We start from the raw sequence: 21,997 nt of genomic DNA, 5'->3' as shown, positions 1-21,997 counted from the left end.
CAAAAAGTTGGAACCGTTAAAAATCCACTATTTGATAAAGAAAATTATATCATGTGGAAGAAGAAGATGCTCTTGTTTTTACAATTTGCAAATCCCAAATATCTGAACTTGTTAAAGAAGGGTCCAACAACTCCAATGGTTATTGAACCAGAGGTGATAGTAGATGATGTTGTGATTACCAAAGCTAGAACCTATCCAAAAGAGCCCGAGGATTTTTCTCCTACTGAAAAAGAAGAAGCCTCCTTTGATGCCAGCCTTCAATTAATATTAATTGATTCCCTTGATCCCTTGATGAACAGACATGTGATGAACTGTAAAAATTCCAAACACATGTGAGAAACTATTGTGGTGATTAATGAAGGCACAAAGGAAGTTAGGGAGAACAAGTTGGAGATCCTAACCTCTGAGTATGAACATTTTAAATCCAATCCAGGAGAAGGAATTACTGAAATGTTTGAGATGTACAATGCGTTGATCAACAACCTGAACATAAATGGAAAATATTATTCAATCAGGGAGGTCAACAAAAAGTTCCTTTTAACACTGCCAACTCATCTTGAACATAGAATCACTGCCATTAGAGAAGTTAGAGATCTGAGTGAGATTTCTTTGGATATACTCTATGGTGTGTTAAAAACCTATGAGTTGGAGCAGATTCAACAAAAAGAAGTGTACGGGAAAGATGGAATGGTCAGCACATCTACTGCTCTTGTAGCTGAAGGTCAACAACAACAACAATCTCAACAGTTAGAGAGAATGGTACAGTTTTCCAAGGCTGAGGAAAATGTTTTAGTAGCAGAATATGATCCTCCTACTACAAATCAATCCAGTGATGATTTTTATTCCTTGGAAGAGCTGGAGCAATTGGAAGATAAGTCAATGGCCCAAATTGTCAAGAGATTCTCCAATGTCAAATTCAAGAGAAATCCCAAGTTCAAGTACAAGTCCAACTACAACAGATTCCAGACAGGTTGATCTTCATCCTCTAACACCAGCAGTGGTGGATACAAAATAGGGATGGTTGATCAGAGCACCATTAGATGCTATAACTGCAATGATTTGGGATACTTTACCACAGAATGTAGGAAGCCAAAGCAAGTAAGGAAGAACTCTTATGATTCAAATCAGAAGAGTAACTCTGAAAGGGCATATCTGGAAAAGGGAAGAAGCTGGGATGATACTGATAGTGAAGATGAAGAAGAAGGGAATCTTGCTCTTATGGCTATTGATAAAAAAGCTTCATCATCAAGAAAAGAGGTAAAATATACTGATGCTGAATTAGTTTATCATCTAGGAGGTAACTTAGATTGTGCTCGTCGTGATAATGAACTGTTAAGTCAACAAATCAAAGACCTTGAGAAAGAGGTCAATGAATTAAGACTTGTGCACATTAATGAAGACAAGTTAAAAGAACAAGTATCTTTTCTAGAGAATAGAGTTAACTGTTATAGAAAACTCGAAACTATTCTCAAAGACAAGATCACCGGTCTTGAGACTAAGGTTAGAGCCTACTTCAATTCTTGTTCGAAGGCTAAAGAGTTCTACAGTAAGCAAGTTGTTAATCAAACATCTGGAATAGGTTATGATTGCAATGCTGCTATTGGAGAATTAGGCATAAACTCCCCTCCTTATGTCTGTGCTAAAGGTAGGAAAGTACCACATGTGCTTAAGGGTGTTGATGAACCCCTCTATAAAGCATCAATTGCTGAACCATTTGATGTGACCTCTTCTGTTATTCAAGAAGAAATACGTGCTGAAGATCATGCTATTGAGAAGGTTGTTTCCGAGTCAATTGTGTCGAAAGTTCCAGTCAAAGTTGTGAAAGCAACTGAGACTAACTCAGACATACATGAGTTGGATAACAAAAATGCCATATCTACCATGTATAAATTGCCTGCTATTAATCACTCTCATAAAGCATATGGTGTTGCTAATTGTATGTCTTGTGCTTTTAATTTGATGTATGCTTATTTTAATTGTAAGCATGTTTCTAGTGATAAGACTACTCCTCGTCAGCATGTGAATAATAAGAAGAATGATAGGTCTAAGACTGCTGTCCTTCTAAGGCTAGAAAGGAGACATTTATGCCTAAGCCTAAACAAAAATTTGTTAAGGCTGTTTACAAGGTCAAATATTCAGTCATTGAGAAAGTTGAGACCATTAAAATTAAAAATGTTGTTTTGCCTGACAAAGGACAATTCTACAAGTATGTCGGGCCCAACCAAGTTTGGGTTCCGAAGAAGGTCTAATCCATTTGTAGTGCAGGGCATTAAACAGGTGGAACCGGTAGTGTGGATTCTTGACAGTGGATCATCAAGATATATGACCGGAGATAGAGCCCTGCTATCAAATGTGGTTGAGAAAGCTGGCCCCCTGGTTACCTTTAGAGATAACAGCAAAGGTTTATCTGAGGGATATGGCTGTTTGTAAGCTGGTAATGTTATCATTGTAAATTTATATATTGTGCTAGGTTATTATCAGGAAGCAGTATCTAATATATAGCACTAGTGATGAGACTTGAGAATATTATGACATATCAAGCACCTGATGCACATTACACTTGGAATTGGACTCTAGTAAGATGTGTACAAGTGTACTCCTGGTTGGTGAGTCAAAAGAGGAAGTCAATGCACCACAGTTCATGGACTTTGCAGTTGCAGACCTATTGAACTATGCAATCTCTTCTTCAAAATCTCACTTCAGGTTGGTATGAACTAGTGTACTACTCAAGCAATCGTCAAGAACATGGTATGACACTCTAACTGAAGTTATAGTTTAATATGAACTAGTAGAGTCATCATATTATTAACTCTCTTATCACTAGGCACAAACATATTGTTTTATATGTGCAGTGAGTTTTAGGAGAAAATCAAACTTCTTTCTACATTAGTGATTTCTTATTTCATTAAAATATTTTGAAATCACTAGTGTACATCATTTCTCTCAAAAGATTAAATGTATAATTTTCATTCATTATAGATCTTAAGTAAATTTTATCTCTCTATTGCCATATGTTCTGTGATACAGGTTCATTCTCCAATGGCTTTCTTTCATTGACAATCATAAGGTTGAAAACCCACAACTTCTATCCTAGACTGTAAAGACAAACACAAAAACAGAACCAACCAACACTCTCTTACCAATAAAATGAAGTATGAATGAGCGTGAGGGAGATAGTGCCTTAGTGCACCACATAAGGAAGGTTCTAAAGTCAACTCAGCAGCTCTGTCTCCTACAAAGATGAGTAGTATTTAAACCGAGACAACTGCTAGCCCCCATACATCTTCTCAAAAAGATGTAATGGCTGAAAATGCACAAAAATAGTTACTAGATTCATTCTCTCAACAGGGTGTGTCTATTGAAATTTGCCTGTCGGCCAGGGTATCCGATGTAGTGTCACCACTTCAAACATAAACAATTCTTGATGCACAAGGAAAGGTTACACACACAAAGGATGAGTTGACGGAAATAAGAGATTCGACCATTTTAAGGTCAGATTCGATTGTTCAAGGTTCGTTAATGGACCAATTGCCTTTACAGGTGTTAGGAGAGGATACTGATCCAAAAACCATATGTCAGTGGTCAGTGTCTACCTCCCCAGGCTTAAATCCCCTGGATGCATCTGCGGATAGTGGATCTGACATAGGTGCAGATCGGCAACTTGTTGACAATGATTCAGATATTACCTGACGAGTCATAAGAAAATGTCTTCACAGACATTAGAAGGGAACTTTGATCTTTATGCTAAATTCGTTGGATCATTGTTTACCTTCCCAGAATTCAAATCTGGAACCCTAAAAGGGAAACTAGCAACTTGTAGATTATGACTCAGATTCATCTGACGAGTTTAACAAGGATGGGGATTTGCGAACTCCCATTGCACCACCTGTGACCTCCTTAAGGATGGCTAAGGTGATTTTCCTTGCAGGTACAGCTGAATGTTGGAGCTATGAGAGGAGTGATACACTGGTGAGAATGAGTGTAAACACGAGTGGATAGAAGAGTGAAACACATGTGAGGTACACTAAACAGAATCACACACTCACAGTGAGAAAGAAAGAGAAACTACTTGTTATATATTTTCCAACCAAGTGAAATATGAGAACTCCTTTAGACAACGGCATACATTCCTTCTCTAAGGGGGGAGATAAAAGCTTAAGTAACAGTTTGGAGGATTTCTCAACTAATGGGGAGAAATAGCAGGGAGGAAGAAAAAGATCCTACATATGTATACTACACCACACCATTGTTGTTTGTAACTACGGATCCTATTGTACGGGAGAGGTGGTAAACACAAGGTGATTTTCTAGTAAGGGAAGAAGCTGTTTTCCAAAAGCGGAGTACCATTGGTTTTTATCTGCGGATCCTATTGTACGGGAGAGGTGGTAAACGAAGGTGGTCTTCTTTAATCAGTTGATTCTCATAGGGGGAGAACCAAGAGAGATATGTGCTTCTCAACAGGAAATGTGGTTGTACAAAAGAAGATGAAACTACTTGAAGATACGTTCAGTCTAGATGAACATCTATTTGGAATCTGGAAAATGTTAATTGTTATCCAAAACTTTTCTGCAATTTACTTTGCATTTCTGTTTATATCTTTTTCTTATTTGTTAGTTGAGTTATCCTCTAGGTATTTGTTGTTATTGTCTAACAAACAAATAGGGGGAGATTGTAAGGCATATGTCATAGCCTATTTGTATATTCGAGGACTTAACTCAACTCAAATAAGAATATAATAAGTAAATAGTGGATCCACCGTCAAAGAGATCTCGCAAAGTAACATCTGTCAATGGATTCAGAAACAAGGTTCACCTACAGACTTGAGAAATTAATTCACTGGAAGAAGTTCAAGAAATTGATCAAGCCTCAGTGATACAAATCAAGATTGTGGATTTAATCAAGTGACAGAGATCTCGTCAGGGTATCAGATAATTACAAGGATTTAATCTGAAGAAAATCAAGTATCAAAGTCAAGACATGAAGAAACATCATGGAAGTTAGTCACTCATGCACCAGACAGTACATCGAGTGTCAACATTGAAGTGGTGGAATTGATTCATAATTCTCGGTGATTTTCAGAAGATTTTCAGAAGAATGGTTGCTGCTCAAGATTAGTATTAATTCTCTATTAATTAATTAAGTCATATAATTTAATTAAGAAAATAAATTATATCTGCAAAGATTAACTTATTGATTAATTAAATTAATTGATTAATTAATTCTGAATTAATATTAAGGATTTTCAGAATTTTAATAGGATTAAAATCTGTTTTCAATCAGCAAGACAATTGAAAATGAACTAGCATGACAATCTGGATTGCATACTGATTGTCATGCCATGCCATTTTCAATAGTCTCACCGAAAGTTACACTGGGAGGAGGATTGTCTTGCCAGTTCATTATGATAGTCTTGCTAGTTCATTCAATTATCTCACCGAAAGTCTTGCTAGCTCAATGGATTGTCTTGCTAGCTCAATGGATTGTCTTGCCAGTTCAAGTAGGTTTGTTAATTGAATTATAAAGATAGAAGCAGCAGAAGTCATTCTTAATCATCCAACAACTCAAGAACAAAAGAAAAGCAGCCGCAAAAAACATTTTATTTTTCATCTGCTAAATTCAAGATCATATTTCTAGTTATTAAAGTTAAATCCAAACTACTAGAAATCATTCTCTAATCATTCTCTTGTTCTTGTGTAACTATCTAGCGGATCAAAATCCCTAGAACTTAATCTCAAATTGCGTTTAGCATTTGAATTTTTTTATTGCAAAAATAGAAAAAGTTCATGTCGAATTTATTCTAGATTTGTGATAATTAATTTGAGATTAATTCCTTGTAATCGATACCGTTGTTGTAACACCCTTCAAGTTTAATAATATTCTTATTTAACTTGAATTTTGTTTCACATTTTTATTCCGCACTTAATTCGATTATTCGGTATTGTTTGTATTCAACCCTCCTTCTACAAACACATTGGGACCTAACAGTTTCATTGCACTAGCTGCAATGAAACAATGCTGTAGGTGGCAGAAGTTATTTTTTTTATTTGTTACGAACAAATATTTAGCATTCCGGGGGCTGAGTTGTTTTATATTTTTTTTATAGCTAATGAAAAATCGATAAAATTTCATTTTTTTTTAGTTTTCTACATTTTCAATTTTTAGCATTATATTCGTATACTATAAATTAAAAATTGATAAATTGAATTGGACAAGTACAAGAAAAACAAAAAAAAAAACAAAAAGCTCACAATATTAAAAAAAACATAAAACTCACAATATTCCGTTATAATAAAAATTCAAAAATCCTATTTCGAATAAATAATTAAAAAATACTTTTTTACTCAAAAATTTTAAATTCAATATTAAATTTAAATATTTTAGTTTAAAATATTAACTCAAAAATATCAAAATATAAGTTCGAAAAAATATTTGAAAATGCATTTTTAACAAAAAAGAATAAATAAGAAAAAATAAAGCGGGCAAATAGTATCCTCCAGCAATGTTTCATTGCACTAGCTGCAATGAAACAATGTTGTAGGTGGTAGAGAGTATTTTTTTTATTTGTTACAAAAAAATGTTTAGCATTCCGGGGGCTGAGTTATTTTATATTTTTTTTATAGCTAACGTAAAATCCATAAAATTTCATTTTTTTTAGTTTTCCACATTTTTCAATTTTTAGCATTATATTCGTATACTATAAATTAAAAATTGATAAATTAAATTGGACAAGTACAAGAAAAATAAAAAAAAACAAAAAACTCACAATATTAAAAAAACATAAAACTCACAATATTCCGTTATAATAAAAATTCGAAAATACTATTTCGAACCAATAATTAAAAAATACTTTTTCACTCAAAAAATTAAAATTCAATATTAAATTTAAATATTTTAGTTAAAAATATTAATTCAAAAATATAAAAATATAAGTTCGAAAAAATATTTAAAAATTTATTTTTAACAAAAAAAAATAAATTAGAAAAAATAAAGCGGGTGTCCTCCAGCATTGGTTGCTAAAATCACCTGGGGCTGTGGAAGGGCACCCATATATATATATATAGGCAAATGATCGAATACAAACTAATTTTAAAATAAAAATTAAAAACTCATCCAATCCATTCACTTTTTTAAATCTCACTAAATCATAACCATTCATATACACACATATTATTATTATTATTATTATTATTATTATTATTATTATTATTATTATTATTATTATTATTTTATACTCCACCTTCTCCCGACCGAGATCTGGTTTCTTCTCGCATCATTGCTGATTGACTCCCCCCCTCCATCTCTCTTCTACATCCGCATCCACCTCTCTCTCTTCTTCGTCCTCATCCACCCACTACACATAACCGCATATACTGTACATACATTTATTTTTGTATCTATCGCCTTGGAAATTATGATTAATGGTAGGTTGTCAGTGTTAATTATCATGAACTCCGACCTGAACGCCGTTAATCGTGGGTGTTGCCTTAATTAAAAGTATCGACGAATGGATTTCTTTGATTTTGTTTGTACAAATTTTATTAATTAGAATTAGTGATCGGAGGTGGTGATTTTTATCACAATGATACGTGTTGTTTTAGGTGATAACGATGACAGTGGTCAGAACAAATCAAATTCGAGATTGGTGAAGCAGGAGGTGTGATAGCGGTAAATTTTTGTATATTTACATGTGTATCAATATTGTTTTTTAGTATTTTTAATATTGCAAGTTAGTAATTTTCATTAAATATCTCATTGATTCTTGTAATATATAATTGTGATTTTATTACTAAATTATAATTGGAATCCTAGCGCTTATTGTTCAAAAAATTACTTAGGTAGTAGTGTGTCACTTCATGAACTTTTGTTCAAGATGTCTATGTTATAAATCTTTTGTTAATAAATTTATAACATAACATTTTTGGGCTACGAGGCAGGAACATTGCAGATGCTGCAAATTGAAATGTTTAACTATTGGATGCATAATGTATGCTATAAGTTGATAAAATTACGAGACTTTTGAATCTTCTCTCATTTGATTTTATCATCCCATATATGTTATTATGCAGTAAGTTAAAAGTAAATGTCAATAAAATCCAATATGTCATATCTCATATTGTAAAAAAAAAATTCAAACTATTCCAAAGTTAACCATATAAATATTATAAATAACATTTTTTTTACCAATTAATTTCGTAATTTCACTATTTAATGTGATTATATGGTGATCGGAATAATCTCAAATAATGATTTCTCATTTAAAATTTAGATTTTAATTATTTAATTTGATAATTTCTAAATCAATATTAGTGGTGCGTTAATTTGAGACATTTTACTTTACAACTAATAGATATTTTTCATTTTTTATTTTTATTTTACCACAAATAGATATTTTAAAGACACGTGTCTTGAATTATTTTTTAATTTCACGTTTAATGATTTAATGATTCCAATATGAATAGTTTGTATAATTTTTTTATCATGACAGGTGAGTAGAAGTAATTTGTACTAAATTTGGTCAATTTCAATATGCACAAAAAATTTAGTAATATGTACAAAAAAAATTAGTGATTTGGAGGCTTCTAACTAAAATCAATGAACTTTTATTTTAAGGTATTTTATTGATTCCATGATTTATGATTTTCTTTATCATAATTTTATATTTAATAATTAAGTGATTTGTATGCTTAAATTTTATAAAAAAAAATTTTTAACTAAAATAAATCAATTTGTATTTGGAATAGTTACAAAAACGTGAACAGTTAACAATGTGTATTTTAAGTGTACTTTACTTGGCAAAAGTGGTTAGCTGGCTGGTATATCATGTTGTTTAGCGATCCACGTGAGATAAGTGGGTCGATGGACCTGACCGTTTTTAGTTTGTATTATAAATTGGTTTGTATTTGAGTATGACAAATATCAAATACAATCCAATCTTAAAATAAAAACTAAAAACTCATCCAATCCATTCACTTTTTTAAATCTCACTGAATAATAACCATTCACATACACACATATATTTATTATTATTATTATTATTATTATTATTATTATTATTATTATTATTATTATTTTATACTCCACCTTCTCCCAACCCATATCGGTTTCTTCTCGCATCATTGCTGATTGACTCTCCCCCCTCCATCTCTCTTCTACATCCGCATCCAACTCTCTCTCTTCTTCGACCTCATCCACCCACTTAAACATAACCGCATATACATACACTTATTTTTATATCTATCACCCTGGTAATTATGATTAATGGTAGGCTGTCGGCGTTAATTATCATGACTCTGACCTGAACGCCGTTAATCGTGGGGGTTGCGTTAATTAAAAGTATCGACGAATGGATTGCTTTGATTTTGTTTGTACAAATTTTATTAATTAGAATTAATGATCGGAGGTGGTGATTTTTATCATAAATGATACTTGTTGTTTTAGGTGATAACGATGACAGTGGTCGGAACAAATCAAATTCGAGATTGGTGAAGCAGGAGGTGTGATAGCGGTAAATTTTTGTATATTTACATGTGTATCGGTATTGGTTTTTAGTAATTTTAATATTGCAAGTTAGTAATTTTCATTAAATATCTCAGTGAATCTTGTAATATATAATTGTGATTTTATTACTAAATTATAATTGGAATTCTAGGGCTTACTGTTCAAAAATTACTTAGGTAGTAGTGTGTCACTTCATGAACTTTTGTTCAAGATGTGTATGTTATAAATCTTTTGTTAATAAATTTATAACATAACATTTTTGGGCTACGAGGCAGGAACATTGCAGATGCTGCAAATTGAAATGTTTAACTATTGGATGCATAATGTATGCTATAAGTTGATAAAATTATGAGACTTTTGAATCTTCTCTCATTTGATTTTATTACCCCATATATGCTATTATGCAGTAAGTTAAAAGTACATGTCAATAAAATCCAATATGTCATATCTCATATTGTAAAAAAAATAAATCAAACTATTTCAAAGTTAACCATATAAATATTACAAATAACATTTTTTTACCAATTAATTTCGTAATTTAACTATTTAATGTGATTATATGGTGATCAGACTAATCTCAAATAATGATTTCTCATTTAAAATTTAGATTTTAATTATTTAATTTGATAATTTCTAAATCAATATTAGTGGTGATTTAATTTGACACATTTTACTTTACAACTAATAGATATTTTTTTATTTTTTATTTTTATTTTACCACTAATAGATATTTTAAAGACACGTGTCTTGCCCGCAAGGGTTGGCTCAGTTTGTTAAAGAGGGGATAATTATCTTCTTGGTCACAGGTTCGAATCCCACGGGAGGAGAATTTATGATTATGCCTCCTGAGTCAGAGCCTGTCGCTTAAATGTGGTTTACCTTGGTTCACGTGGTTTGCAGGCTATTATGTGAGCCCGTAGGGTTTACCCAGTGTGCACCCGAAGGGTAGCGGCTGCGGGTTACCTACGATAAAAAAAAGACACGTGTCTTGAATTATTTTTTAATTTCACGTTTAATGATGTAATGATTCCAATATGAATAGTTTGTATAATTTTTTTTATTATGACAAGTGAGTAGAAGTAATTTGTACTACTTATTTGGTCAATTTCAATATGTACAATAAAAATTAGTAATATGTACAAAATATTTAGTGATTTGGAGGCTTATAACTAAAATCAATGAACTTTTATTTTAAGGTATTTTATTGATTCCATGATTTATGATTTTCTTTATCATAATTTCATATTTAATAATTAAGTGATTTGTATACTTAAATTTTTATAAAAAAGTTTTTTTTAACTAAAATAAATCAATTTGTATTTGGAATGGTTACAAAAACATGAACAGTTAACAATGTGTATTTTAAGTGTAGTTTACTTTGGCAAAAATGGTTAGCTGGTTGATATATCATGTTGTTTAGCGATCCGCGTGAGGTAAGTGGGTCGATGGACCTGACAGTTTTTAGTTTGTATTATAAATTGGTTTGTATTTAAGTATGACCCTATATATACATATATAAATTATCAAATATAAACTAAAATTAAAATAGAAACTAGAAACTAATCTAAACCATTAGATCAACCTAATCTAATGCCCCCTTAAATCACCCTACCCAACTCCTAATCTAATGCCCCCCTTAAATCACCCTACCCAACTACTTTGTACCCTCCCACACCAATTTCAGCTTTTCCCCTCCGTTTTTAATTTGATTTTTCCCGTCAAAACGTTATTTTTTTTAAAATTCGATTTCACTATATTTTTTTACATCTCTCAACGATCGATTTGCATACCATATGTGTTACATTTCGAAGTAAGTTAAAAAAAATATTTAGTTTCTAGTTTCTATTCTAAATTGGTTTTTATTGGAGTAACCCTATATATATACATACATATATATATATATATTGGGAGCTGTTCAAATAGAAACTGTCTTAAAATAAAAACTAGAGACCATGGCCCACCCTACCTCACTTTAGTACCATTTACCCACCTCACCAATTCTCTATACCCAACTCCCGACTTTTTCCCTAAAACCCCAAACTTCAACTTACCTAATTATCCCACTCTACCACCGCCATCACCTCTACCACCACCATCACCCCCTCGTTATCACCGTCATCAATGTTCGTTACTTTCCATTTACCCAATATATTCCCCCCTTCATATTTTCTGAACTTTTTATTGATGAGCTTTCTCTTTTTCCTACCTCTCTATATATGGTAACTACTGTATTAATAGTTAAAGTTAATGATTTCTGTTTGATATTATGGTTGTTACAGTCATGGTGATGATGGTGAGATAGGTGGTGGTGTTATAATGATTGTGTTTAACGATCAGTATAAATAATATGTGCTAAATTCCGGCGATAAATCACTAATTATACTTACAAAAATCACTAAAATTTAGCTAATTTAACTAATAATATAAAAGGAACATAGAGATATATTAAAATTTGTTAGGCTTGGTCCACTTATGTGGGCTATGGTTTTATTAAGCCCAAATAAATAAATGAAAAAAATATAGGAAAAGGTCCGAGAGCAGACAAAGAAATTAAAAAGGGGGAGACAAAGCGCTGCTATGTGTATGGTATTCATACTGGTATATTCTTCAATCACTAAATCGTATGACGACAATCACTAAACTGTACATAGTAATCACCAAATTACACATAGTAATCACTATATTGTACATATAAATCACTATTTACACGGTCTGGTTTCTAGGGTTTAGGACCTAGACTAAGTTAGGGTTTAGGTTCTAGGGTTTAGGGCCTACCCTTAATAGATGGAATGTTTATCAACTAATTTCTTATTATTAGAAAGAGCTAAATATTTTTAAAACCTATTTATGGAATTGGTGAACCCTAAAAAATTAACAACTATTAAATTAAGTTCCAATTTAAATTTTAGATAGTAATTTCTAGATCTTGAATTATTAAATTTTGTAAACAAACAAAACACACTATTTAAAAGAATGTTGAAGAGAAAATGGAATTTGAAGAAACTGAAATACAAGAAAGTCAAGATCAATTTCAAGAGTAAGAACCAAACAAGAAACCAAAAATGAACAAGTGGAAGATGATGACAGTGACAACACAGTCACATGCGTTGGGTGTTTGCAAAAGGAATGTGGTAGCCTGTTAAGCAGGGATTTGAGAACAAAGAAGCATTACCATTTCCATGCAACTGTGAAGATATTCAAAGATGCTGGAATAGAGTAGTGAAGCAGCATGGAGTTACACTAGATATGTTTTGTTTTATTATCTTGTTTTATTGTCATGTAAACTTGGTGATATATAAAAACCAAGTGTAGCTAGTAGAACATTCAACTAAGCAAACACATTTTAAAGAGAGATAGAAAAAGCTGTACTTGTCAAGAATTTCTCTGTAGTTTATTTTTTCTACTTGTAAGTAGCTGTGAGCTTTTCAAGCTTCACAGGGTTCTCATTCGATATATATATATATATATATATATATATATATATATATATGGTGGATACTTTCAAATCCACCAGAAAGTTTTAAATGCTTATGTTTTTATTACTTTGTGTTTTGATTTATATAACTCTTTCATTCCGCACTCTGCAAATCAAACACTTATACATTTATCGAGTTAGAATTGTTTTAAAATCTTGAAAAAGTATCCAGAATTACATTCAACCCCCTTTCTGTAATTCTTGTTGTATTTTTAAGGAATAACACTGACGGATGAACTTTATAGTCCTGACGGATGATAATTTGACATCCATCGAGAGTGTAGCTTATGTAACAAATACGTACTGTAGCACATTTCTGTAAACAATATGTTTTAGTCTAGTAGATTTTGTAAGATTCTCTAAGTCATGTTGACTAATAGATTGATATGCAGAATAGGTTGGCTACTTGTAAATATGAGATGTCTTGTAATTCTGTATAAGTGAAATAGAGTCAAGTGACAGATAGACTCCCGACTGATCTACAAGGCTCCCGACGGATGATCAACATATTCCCGACAGATGTTCAACATAATCCCGACGGATGATCATATTAAAAATAGCTGTTGATAGTGACAACACAGTCACATGCGTCGGGTGTTTGCAAAAGGAATGTGGCAGCCTTTTAAGCAGGATTTTGAGAATACAGAAGCATTACCATTTCCATGCAAATGTGAAGATATTCAAAGATGCTGGATAGAGTAATGTTGCATCATGATATTAGACTAGATTTATTTTGTGTTATTGTCTTGTCTTACTTTCATGTAACTTGGTGATATATAAACCAAGTGTAGCAAGTAGAACAACTAACAAAGCATGCACATTTTTCAGAGAGATAGATAAAGCTGTACTTTTTACGAATTTCTCTGTAGTTTGGTTGTTCACTTGTAAAGCAGCTGTGTGCTATTTAAAGCATCACAGAGTTCTCAATCTGATATATATATATATGTATATATATACATATATATATATATATATATCTGGTGGATACTTTCAAGTCCACTGTAAAGTTTTAAAGCTTTTTTTATTACTTAGTGTTTTGATTTCTATTACTCTTTCATTCCACATTACAGCAAATCAAACACTGTTATATATATTAAGCTAGAATATTTTAAAAATCTCAAAAGTAGCCAGAATTACAATCAACCCCCTGTTCAGTAATTCTTTTTGTATTGTTAGGGAATAACAATTGGTATCAGAGCATACTCTTGAAGTACAAATAGTGTAAAGATCACAACAACTGAACAAGATGAACAAGAAGGATGTTGGAGTAAAAATTCCATTTCTGCATAAAGACAACTATCACCACTGGAAGGTGAAGATGCACCTACATCTTCTTTCTCAAGATGAAGCTTATGTGGATTGCATTGAAAGAGTTCCTCATGTCCCTATGAGAGTTGCTATAGGGAATGAACCATCAGTTCCAAATCCTAGGCATGAATGGTCTGATCCAGACATTGAACAAGTCAGGAAAGATAAGAAGGACATGAACATACTGTTTAATGGTGTTGATGGTGATATATTTGATAACATCATTAACTGTAAAATAGCTAAAGAGGTTTGGGACACAATATAGATTATTTGTGATGGTACTGAGCAAGTAAGGGAGAACAAGATACAACTCTTGATTCACCAATATGAGCATTTTCATTATGAAGAAAGTGAGTCACTTACTGATATTTTTAGTAGGTTTTAGAAACTACGGAATGCTCTAAAACTGCATGGATGAGTCTATCAGACAAAAGACTCTAACCTCAAGTTTCTTAGATCTCTCCCAAAGGAGTGGAAGCCAATGGCAGTCTCATTGAGAAATTCACAAGATTACAAGGAGTTCAACTTGGAGAGACTGTATGGCATCCTTAAAATCTATGAGCTTGAAATAGATCAAGATAAAAGGATGGAGAAAGGAAGGAAGAAGGGAGGATCCATTGAACTTGTTGTTAAGTTGGAAAAGGAGAAAGAGATGAAGGAGGAAGCTGTTGAGTTTACATCAAAGGTCTGTGAAAGCAAGGGTAAAGGGCTGGTACCTGAAAATGAAGAACAGTTGAGCCAAGATGACATGGATCATATTAATGAGCATCTAACATTATTATCTAGGAGATTTTCCAAGCTCAAATTCAAGAAGAATTTTGGAGCAGCCAAGCCAAAAACATGGTTGATAAGTCCAAATTCAAGTGTTTCAAAAGTGGCTTGGCAGGCCATTTTGCTAGTGAGTGTAGAAAGTCTGATTCTAGTAAAAAGAAGTTTGAGCCTATTTATTATAAACATAAATACATTGAGTTGCTCAAGAAAAAGGAAAGGGCTTTCATAACTCAGGAGAATGACTGGGTTGCAGATGGATTGAATGAAGATGAAGAAATCAACTATGTCAATCTAGCCTTAATGGCCAAGTCAGATGAAATATAAATAAGTTCATCAAGCAATCAGGTAATCATAACCAATCTAGCTCATTTATCTAAAGCTAAGTGTAATGATGCAATAAATGACATGCCTACTGAATTATATCACCTGCGTGTTACACTTAAGTCCCTCACCAAGGAAAATGCTAAAATTAAAGAATACAATTTTTTTTAAGTGAAAGGAATAATGTGCTAGAGTTTCAATTTACTGAGTTTGAAAAATTGAAATTATAATGCAAGGTTGCTAAGGATGAACTTACAGAATCCTTAAAGAAAGAGGAGATTTTAAGAAAGCAACTTGAACGAGAATAAGAAGTAATTAAAGCATGGAAATCATCTAGAGATGTTCATGCTCAAATTACTAAAGTTCTAGGTATAGAATCCTTTTGTAATGTAGCCTGGAAAAAGAGTAAAGAGAAGCTTGATTCTAATCTGGTTGAAGGACTCTTTACATATGTGGACTCATCATATTGAAGGACTCTTTACATATGTGGACTCGATGGATGATGAAAATCATCCATCGGATAATCAAAAGGATTATCCGTCGAGAGACAAGGAGCCACATTTGTCGGCTCTGAGTAAACCTGTTAGCAAAGCTAAGTTAGTTAAATTGAATGAGAAATATGGATCAATTTCTAAAAACTTTGTTCCAGGAGAATCAAGTCAAGTTAGAAAAGAAAAGAAAGCTAATGTTGGTCATATGTCTATCAAGCAATTGAATGACAGACTGGAAAAGATTGAGGTTAAAACAGAAGCTAAAAGGAAAAATAATAGAAATGGGAAGGTAGGGATTAACAAACATAACAACTACACACCTGGTAAATATGTACCATGAAAAATATGTGTTAAGTGTGGTAGTGTTAATCACTTATCTGTTAATTACAAGATTGTAATGCCTACTCCCATGCCTGCACCTTCTTCTTTTTCCAACATGACTGCCATTGTTACGACCGGCATTTTATGTAATATTATCTGTGGATTTTGTGTGATATTAAAGCCGAAAGTAAATATACTTAATAGTTGTACCTTGTGTGAATGAAAATTTCTGCATTTTAAATTTGCTTTATGTAGTATATGATTTTTCAAAGCAAGAGTTTATTTATTTCCCTTATTTTTGATTTATAAGGAATATTCTAAACCTTGGAGAAATTTTCTTTTAAAAGTTATTTTGTTCACAAATTTCAAAAGTGATTTTATAAAATATCTAAAAATCCAAGTTATTTTATGGTATAAATTTTATAATTTTTGAACTTGTATTTTATTTTATAAAAATAAATCTTTATAAATTTTATTTGTTATAATTAGCAAATTACATAGAAGACCTTGCATGCAAATCACCATTCTATTCTCTCAAAGGGCAAATAAGACCTTTACAACCCCACTAACTCATTTGTTGATTACCAAATTACCACACTAACCTTGCATGCAAAATGGCCTAACTTTAGCTAGAGGACATTTTTGTACATTCTGACTTCCACTCATCATTTTGTCAACCAAAAAGCATAAAACTAAAATCAAAGTGGGACAAGTCATTCCACTCACTCCACACTCCAACACACCACATTTTTTTCTCTCCTCCCCCTCCCACCATTGCTCCATTCCCCTACCCCCTTCCATTTTTCATTTCATTCTTCATCTTCCCAAGTGTAAATCTTCTACCTACATTCATCTTATATACTTTCCAAGAGTTTTATGACTTAGAAGTTGAAGTTCCATGGATGCATGTGTAGTTCTTATGTGATCTCCAAAGGGAAACTCTTGATTCTTGTGAATTCAAGAGCTCTCTATGAGATATATTTTATATATGTGCTAACTAAGTGTTTTATGGAGATATCATGCTTTAAAATCCTTTGCATGCTACTGAATTTTCATTATATATTTATGTTTAGCCATGCATGCTAGTTTTAAGATATTAAAATGATGATCAACCATGTTTTTCATGCTACTCTTTTTGAAATCATGTTGTTATGTCTAAAAATCTATAAATTCGAAATATGTGTGCTTAAAATAGATTGTTTACATGATAAATTTCTTATTAATAGTTAAGAGAAGATATATTTCATGATTATTAAGGATGAGTAATAGGTACAAGTCGAATTTGCAAGCATTTAAACTTTATGCCTAGCCGAAATCTTGTTATGTGTTTTCCATGAGTTGCATGTTATATTTTTAGTTGCATGTTGTTGATTCTTGGGCATGGATGATCTCCCCTTCTTTTGAGGCACTATTTTAGGACATTAAGACACTAGGTTTGCTTTGGAAAGAGTTGGAAGCTTGGTTATTAAGTGGGAGTTAAGGTGGAAAGGGATTAGTTAGTGTTTGCATTTTTTCAGATTTGATGCACTAGTTATGGGGAAGTTTTGAATGAGCATTTGTTGTGCACCTTGAGGCCCAAGCCACCAGAAGCTAGAAATAGGAGTATATAAAAGGTTTTAGGTGTTTTTTGGAGGTTTATAAGTCGTTTGGATAGGTGCACGAGCGGAATCACAAAATCTGTCTAGCAGGAGAGAGTTTTGTTGCAACTTAGATATAGGAAGTTGTGACCATGTCATGGGTAGGCCCTCATTAGGCCCTGTTGGGCCTTAGTTAGAGGGAGTGTCAGAGGAGTTTTTCCAGCCATAGTTCATAGGATTTGATTTAGAATCATGTGTCACAAGTTAGTTTAAGTCAGGGCGTTTTCTGCACAGAAAAACAGGGGAACCATAGACTTTAAGGTTAGGCCAAGGAGGCCCAAGCTAGGCCCTTGAGCCACATCAAGTTTGGGAGATGCCTTAAGGTCAGAAGAGCCTAGTGTAGAAGTTTTGGAGGTAAACTTGTAGTCTAAGAGTGTCTAATGCACTCAAGAAACCATAGATGTCATTCATAAATTTTCCTTAGTGAGCACTTTCACTTAACACATAGTTTTAGAGCACTTATGAGTAAGACCTAGGTTGACCGCTATGGTTGCAAGATATTATAAAGCCATTAGAATTAAAGGCCCAAGTGAGGGTCAATAGGTTTTGGATAGTTAAGTAAAGGCACATTGAGTAAGAAAGCCAAAATTTAGAGACTTTGTCTAGTTTAGCGACCAAGTGACTTAAGTTGTGAGTCGAGATCATCCAAGCCTAGTGTTGCATTATGGTGTGTGTGATATTATTTGGTATTAAAATATGATATGTGAGTATATGTGGCTATGTGTATAATTATATTTATAAGGTGAATATAAATTGCGTGCATATAGGCCTAAGTGCCATTTGTGTTGTAAATAGGTTAAGTAGGTGAGAATATATTCTAATGAGGATTATTATTATTTATGTAGGATCTCGAGACGAGGGTAAACTTGCCATAAAGGTCGAGTGAAGCTTCCAGTTGCTCCTACCAGCCAGACCAGACCAGCCTTTCTCAAGGCAAGTGATTCAACATGTATTTCGTTTACACTGCAAATGTGTGATAATTAGTTCATATATATTGATGCGAGTATCCTGGGTTATCTTGATATACTTGAACCAAGCGATTCTTAAATCTATCTTTGTATTATATAGAAATGCCATGAACCCACAAGTACATATTGCAAGTAGATCAAAAGTCATATCACTCTAGTATATCAAAGTGATTGGAATGCCATGATAAAATAAAGATTTGATATAATACTTGATTGATCCTCTTGATTATCATGCTATTGATTCCTAAAATATTGACATCTCACCCTGATTCTTGAACCCCAATAGAAACATTTCCTTGATACCTAAAAGCTAGATATTCTTTAAAGTGGTTCTTAATTGATTGATAACCCTTTTTCTTACCCTAAAGTTCAACAATCCTGATATACCTTGAGCTAAAAATCATTTCTTCATATCTTGACACCTCTAGTATTCTTGAAGCTTTTCTTCTTGATGTTCTAGTATTTATACCTTGTCGAGAACCATTGCTTTAAGCCTAGTTTGGCATTAATTATTTTTTTTCATATTATCCAATAGCCTTGCTAAATCTCCTTGTCAAAGTTCTTGTATATGGAAACCTTTCAATTACCCTAATATAGTAAAGTCTAGTGGATCATGGCCCTGAAATTTGGTGACATATTTCCAGTGATTCAAAGATTATCTATAATCCCTTGATAAAAATGTTTACTACTTAAGAGATTTTATCATAAATCGGCATCATTTTTTGAAATATTTAAAATATGGATTTTCAGTCCCAAAGGGGGATAAATGTTTTCTTTAAATAATGGATTTGGTCTGAGACGCGAGTCCTTTCCACACTTACAATGTAGGCTTAAAAGTTGCCTAGGGATCCCATTAATGTTTTAAAACCCAGTGAGGTTCGGGATTACTTCGCGGCTGATCACCGGCTGTAATCCGTAGCGTCATAAAATGATTTTTGAATTAAGATATGATTTTGGAAATGTTTTGATACAAGCAAATGATGCCATCACCCAAAGTTTTATCTCTTGTTATTATTGGTTATGTCTTCGCAATGTCATTCTTTTATATATATCTCGATTTATATTTTGTATCATATAGTTTAGCACTTGTTGAGCATTTGGCTCACTCCTTGCTTTACCCTGATATTACAGCTAGCAGCTATGGTTAGGTTCAAGCAGACAACACGTAAGACCTGTGACGCCGATGCGTATGTCCGAGCTCAGGTAGAATAAGAGATAGTTTTGTGTGAGGACTCGAATTTAAAATCAGTTGTAATAGATGATAGTGTTGGGCTGTTCCAAACCCTAAACTGTAAGATCTTGGATTCAGTTATGTTTACTTTCTTCTAAATATTGTAATAGTTATATTTATTTTGTTTGTTAAGTTGGGGGTGTGACAGGTTTTTGTATCAGAGCTACGGTTTAGAGTCCCTGGACAGCCCCAAATAGGTTATAGGATTTATGTATAGGTTATAGATAATATGCGAGAGAGTAGGTTAAGTAAATTTATTATTAATACTCCTCTTATTGGTTTGTCAGCAAATGGCGCATTCCTCGGCACCCTCTGGGTCGAACGACACTATTGCTTTCTCCATGTATGCTGAGTTGAGGCGCGAGTTTGACATGCTTCAGGGCAAGTATGACCGACTGATAGACCGACTGAAGAACGTGTACCCGAACAGCCGAAACTATGAAGGGAAGCCCAAGGAGCAGATGACTGCGAAACTTGAGACCTTGGTTCAGTATGTCAACACTAAGCTTGAGGAGATGCCATCGCACCGAGACCGCACCAGCCAGTATGTCATCCAGATGGTGGCGGATGAGCTCCAGAGTATTGTGAAGATGCTTCGAGAGGAGAAGACTACCAAACCCCGTTCTGATGGAGTGGAGCCTTAGTTCTTTCCATTATTTACCTTTTCATGTTGTTGTACTATCAGACTTCGTAGAATTCCCAGTTGTTTCCTTTAAATAAGCATGTTGTTCCTAGAATCAGACTTTGTCCTAATCCTATGTATTGTGACCTTTAAATTTCAATTATTATGCACTATCGTTCCATTTGCTCTCAACTGTTATTTTACGCCTTCATATTCATCACCATATCTGTTTAATTTGAAACTTGACTTCATATGTAAATAAGAATGCCATGCAATACCCTCAAATTATTTCCTTATTCATACCTGTTTTGATATAACTCTTATTTCAGGATCATGCCACCCAAAAAGAAGAACCCAACAACCATCTCCACCACAGATCCAAATATTCTTCGATTACTGGAAACTTTGCAACAACAAACCAATGCTATAGCTCAACAACAACTAAATCTTCAATAACGAATTGAAAACCAAGATAACCGTGAACCACACCAACCACCCGAACCACCAGTACCACCTAGACAAGTTGTCACTTTCAAGGCATTTCAGAATGTGAATCCACCTGCATTTCATGATACCACTGATCCAATAATAGCTAACACATGGATTAAGGAAATGGAAAGGGCTTTTGAGTTGGTACAGTTAGGAGACGATCAGAAGACGCCATATGCTACTTACTTCCTGAAGGGCGAAGTCATCTATTGGTGGGAATCAGTAAAAGCTATGGAAGCAACTCAACAGGTTTCTTGGGAGAGATTTAAGAAGTTATTTCTGGAAAAGTATTACCCTAAGTACATGCAGAATCAGATGGAGCTTAAATTTCTTGAGTTAAAGCAAGGGAATATGTCTATACTGGAGTATGAGAAGAAGTTCACTGAGTTGTTAAGGTTTGTGACAAAGTATACCAGCACTGAGGAGGAAAAAACGAAGAGATTTCAGCAAGGTTTGGAGCCTTGGATCAGAGATAGAGTGGCTATGTTTGAGCTTGATACCTATGCGGGAGTAGTACAGAAAGCTGCTCTGATTGAGAATAATGGGATGCAGTCATGGAAGGAAAGGGGTAAAAAGAAGAGAAAGATTCCATTTATGGAGAGAAGTCGGAAGCCGAAAATTCACAAGATCGAAATGTAAAGATGATTGGATTTCATAAGGGTGGAAATTTTCAAAAGAAAGGGAATTTGGGCAGAAGACAAGAATCGAAGGGGAACAACCAGGCAAGCCAAGGGCAAGTTGGAGAAAACATGTTCCAGAGACCAGAATGCAAGCATTGTGGAAGAAGGCACCCCGAAGTATGTAATAAGCTGAGCATGACATGCTATAGGTGCAACCAGAAGGGACATTTGGCAAATGAGTGCAA

Source organism: Apium graveolens, chromosome 8 (assembly GCF_009905375.1).
Source record: "Apium graveolens cultivar Ventura chromosome 8, ASM990537v1, whole genome shotgun sequence".
NCBI classification, from domain to species: Eukaryota; Viridiplantae; Streptophyta; class Magnoliopsida; order Apiales; family Apiaceae; genus Apium; species Apium graveolens.
This window is presented reverse-complemented; position numbering follows the sequence as displayed.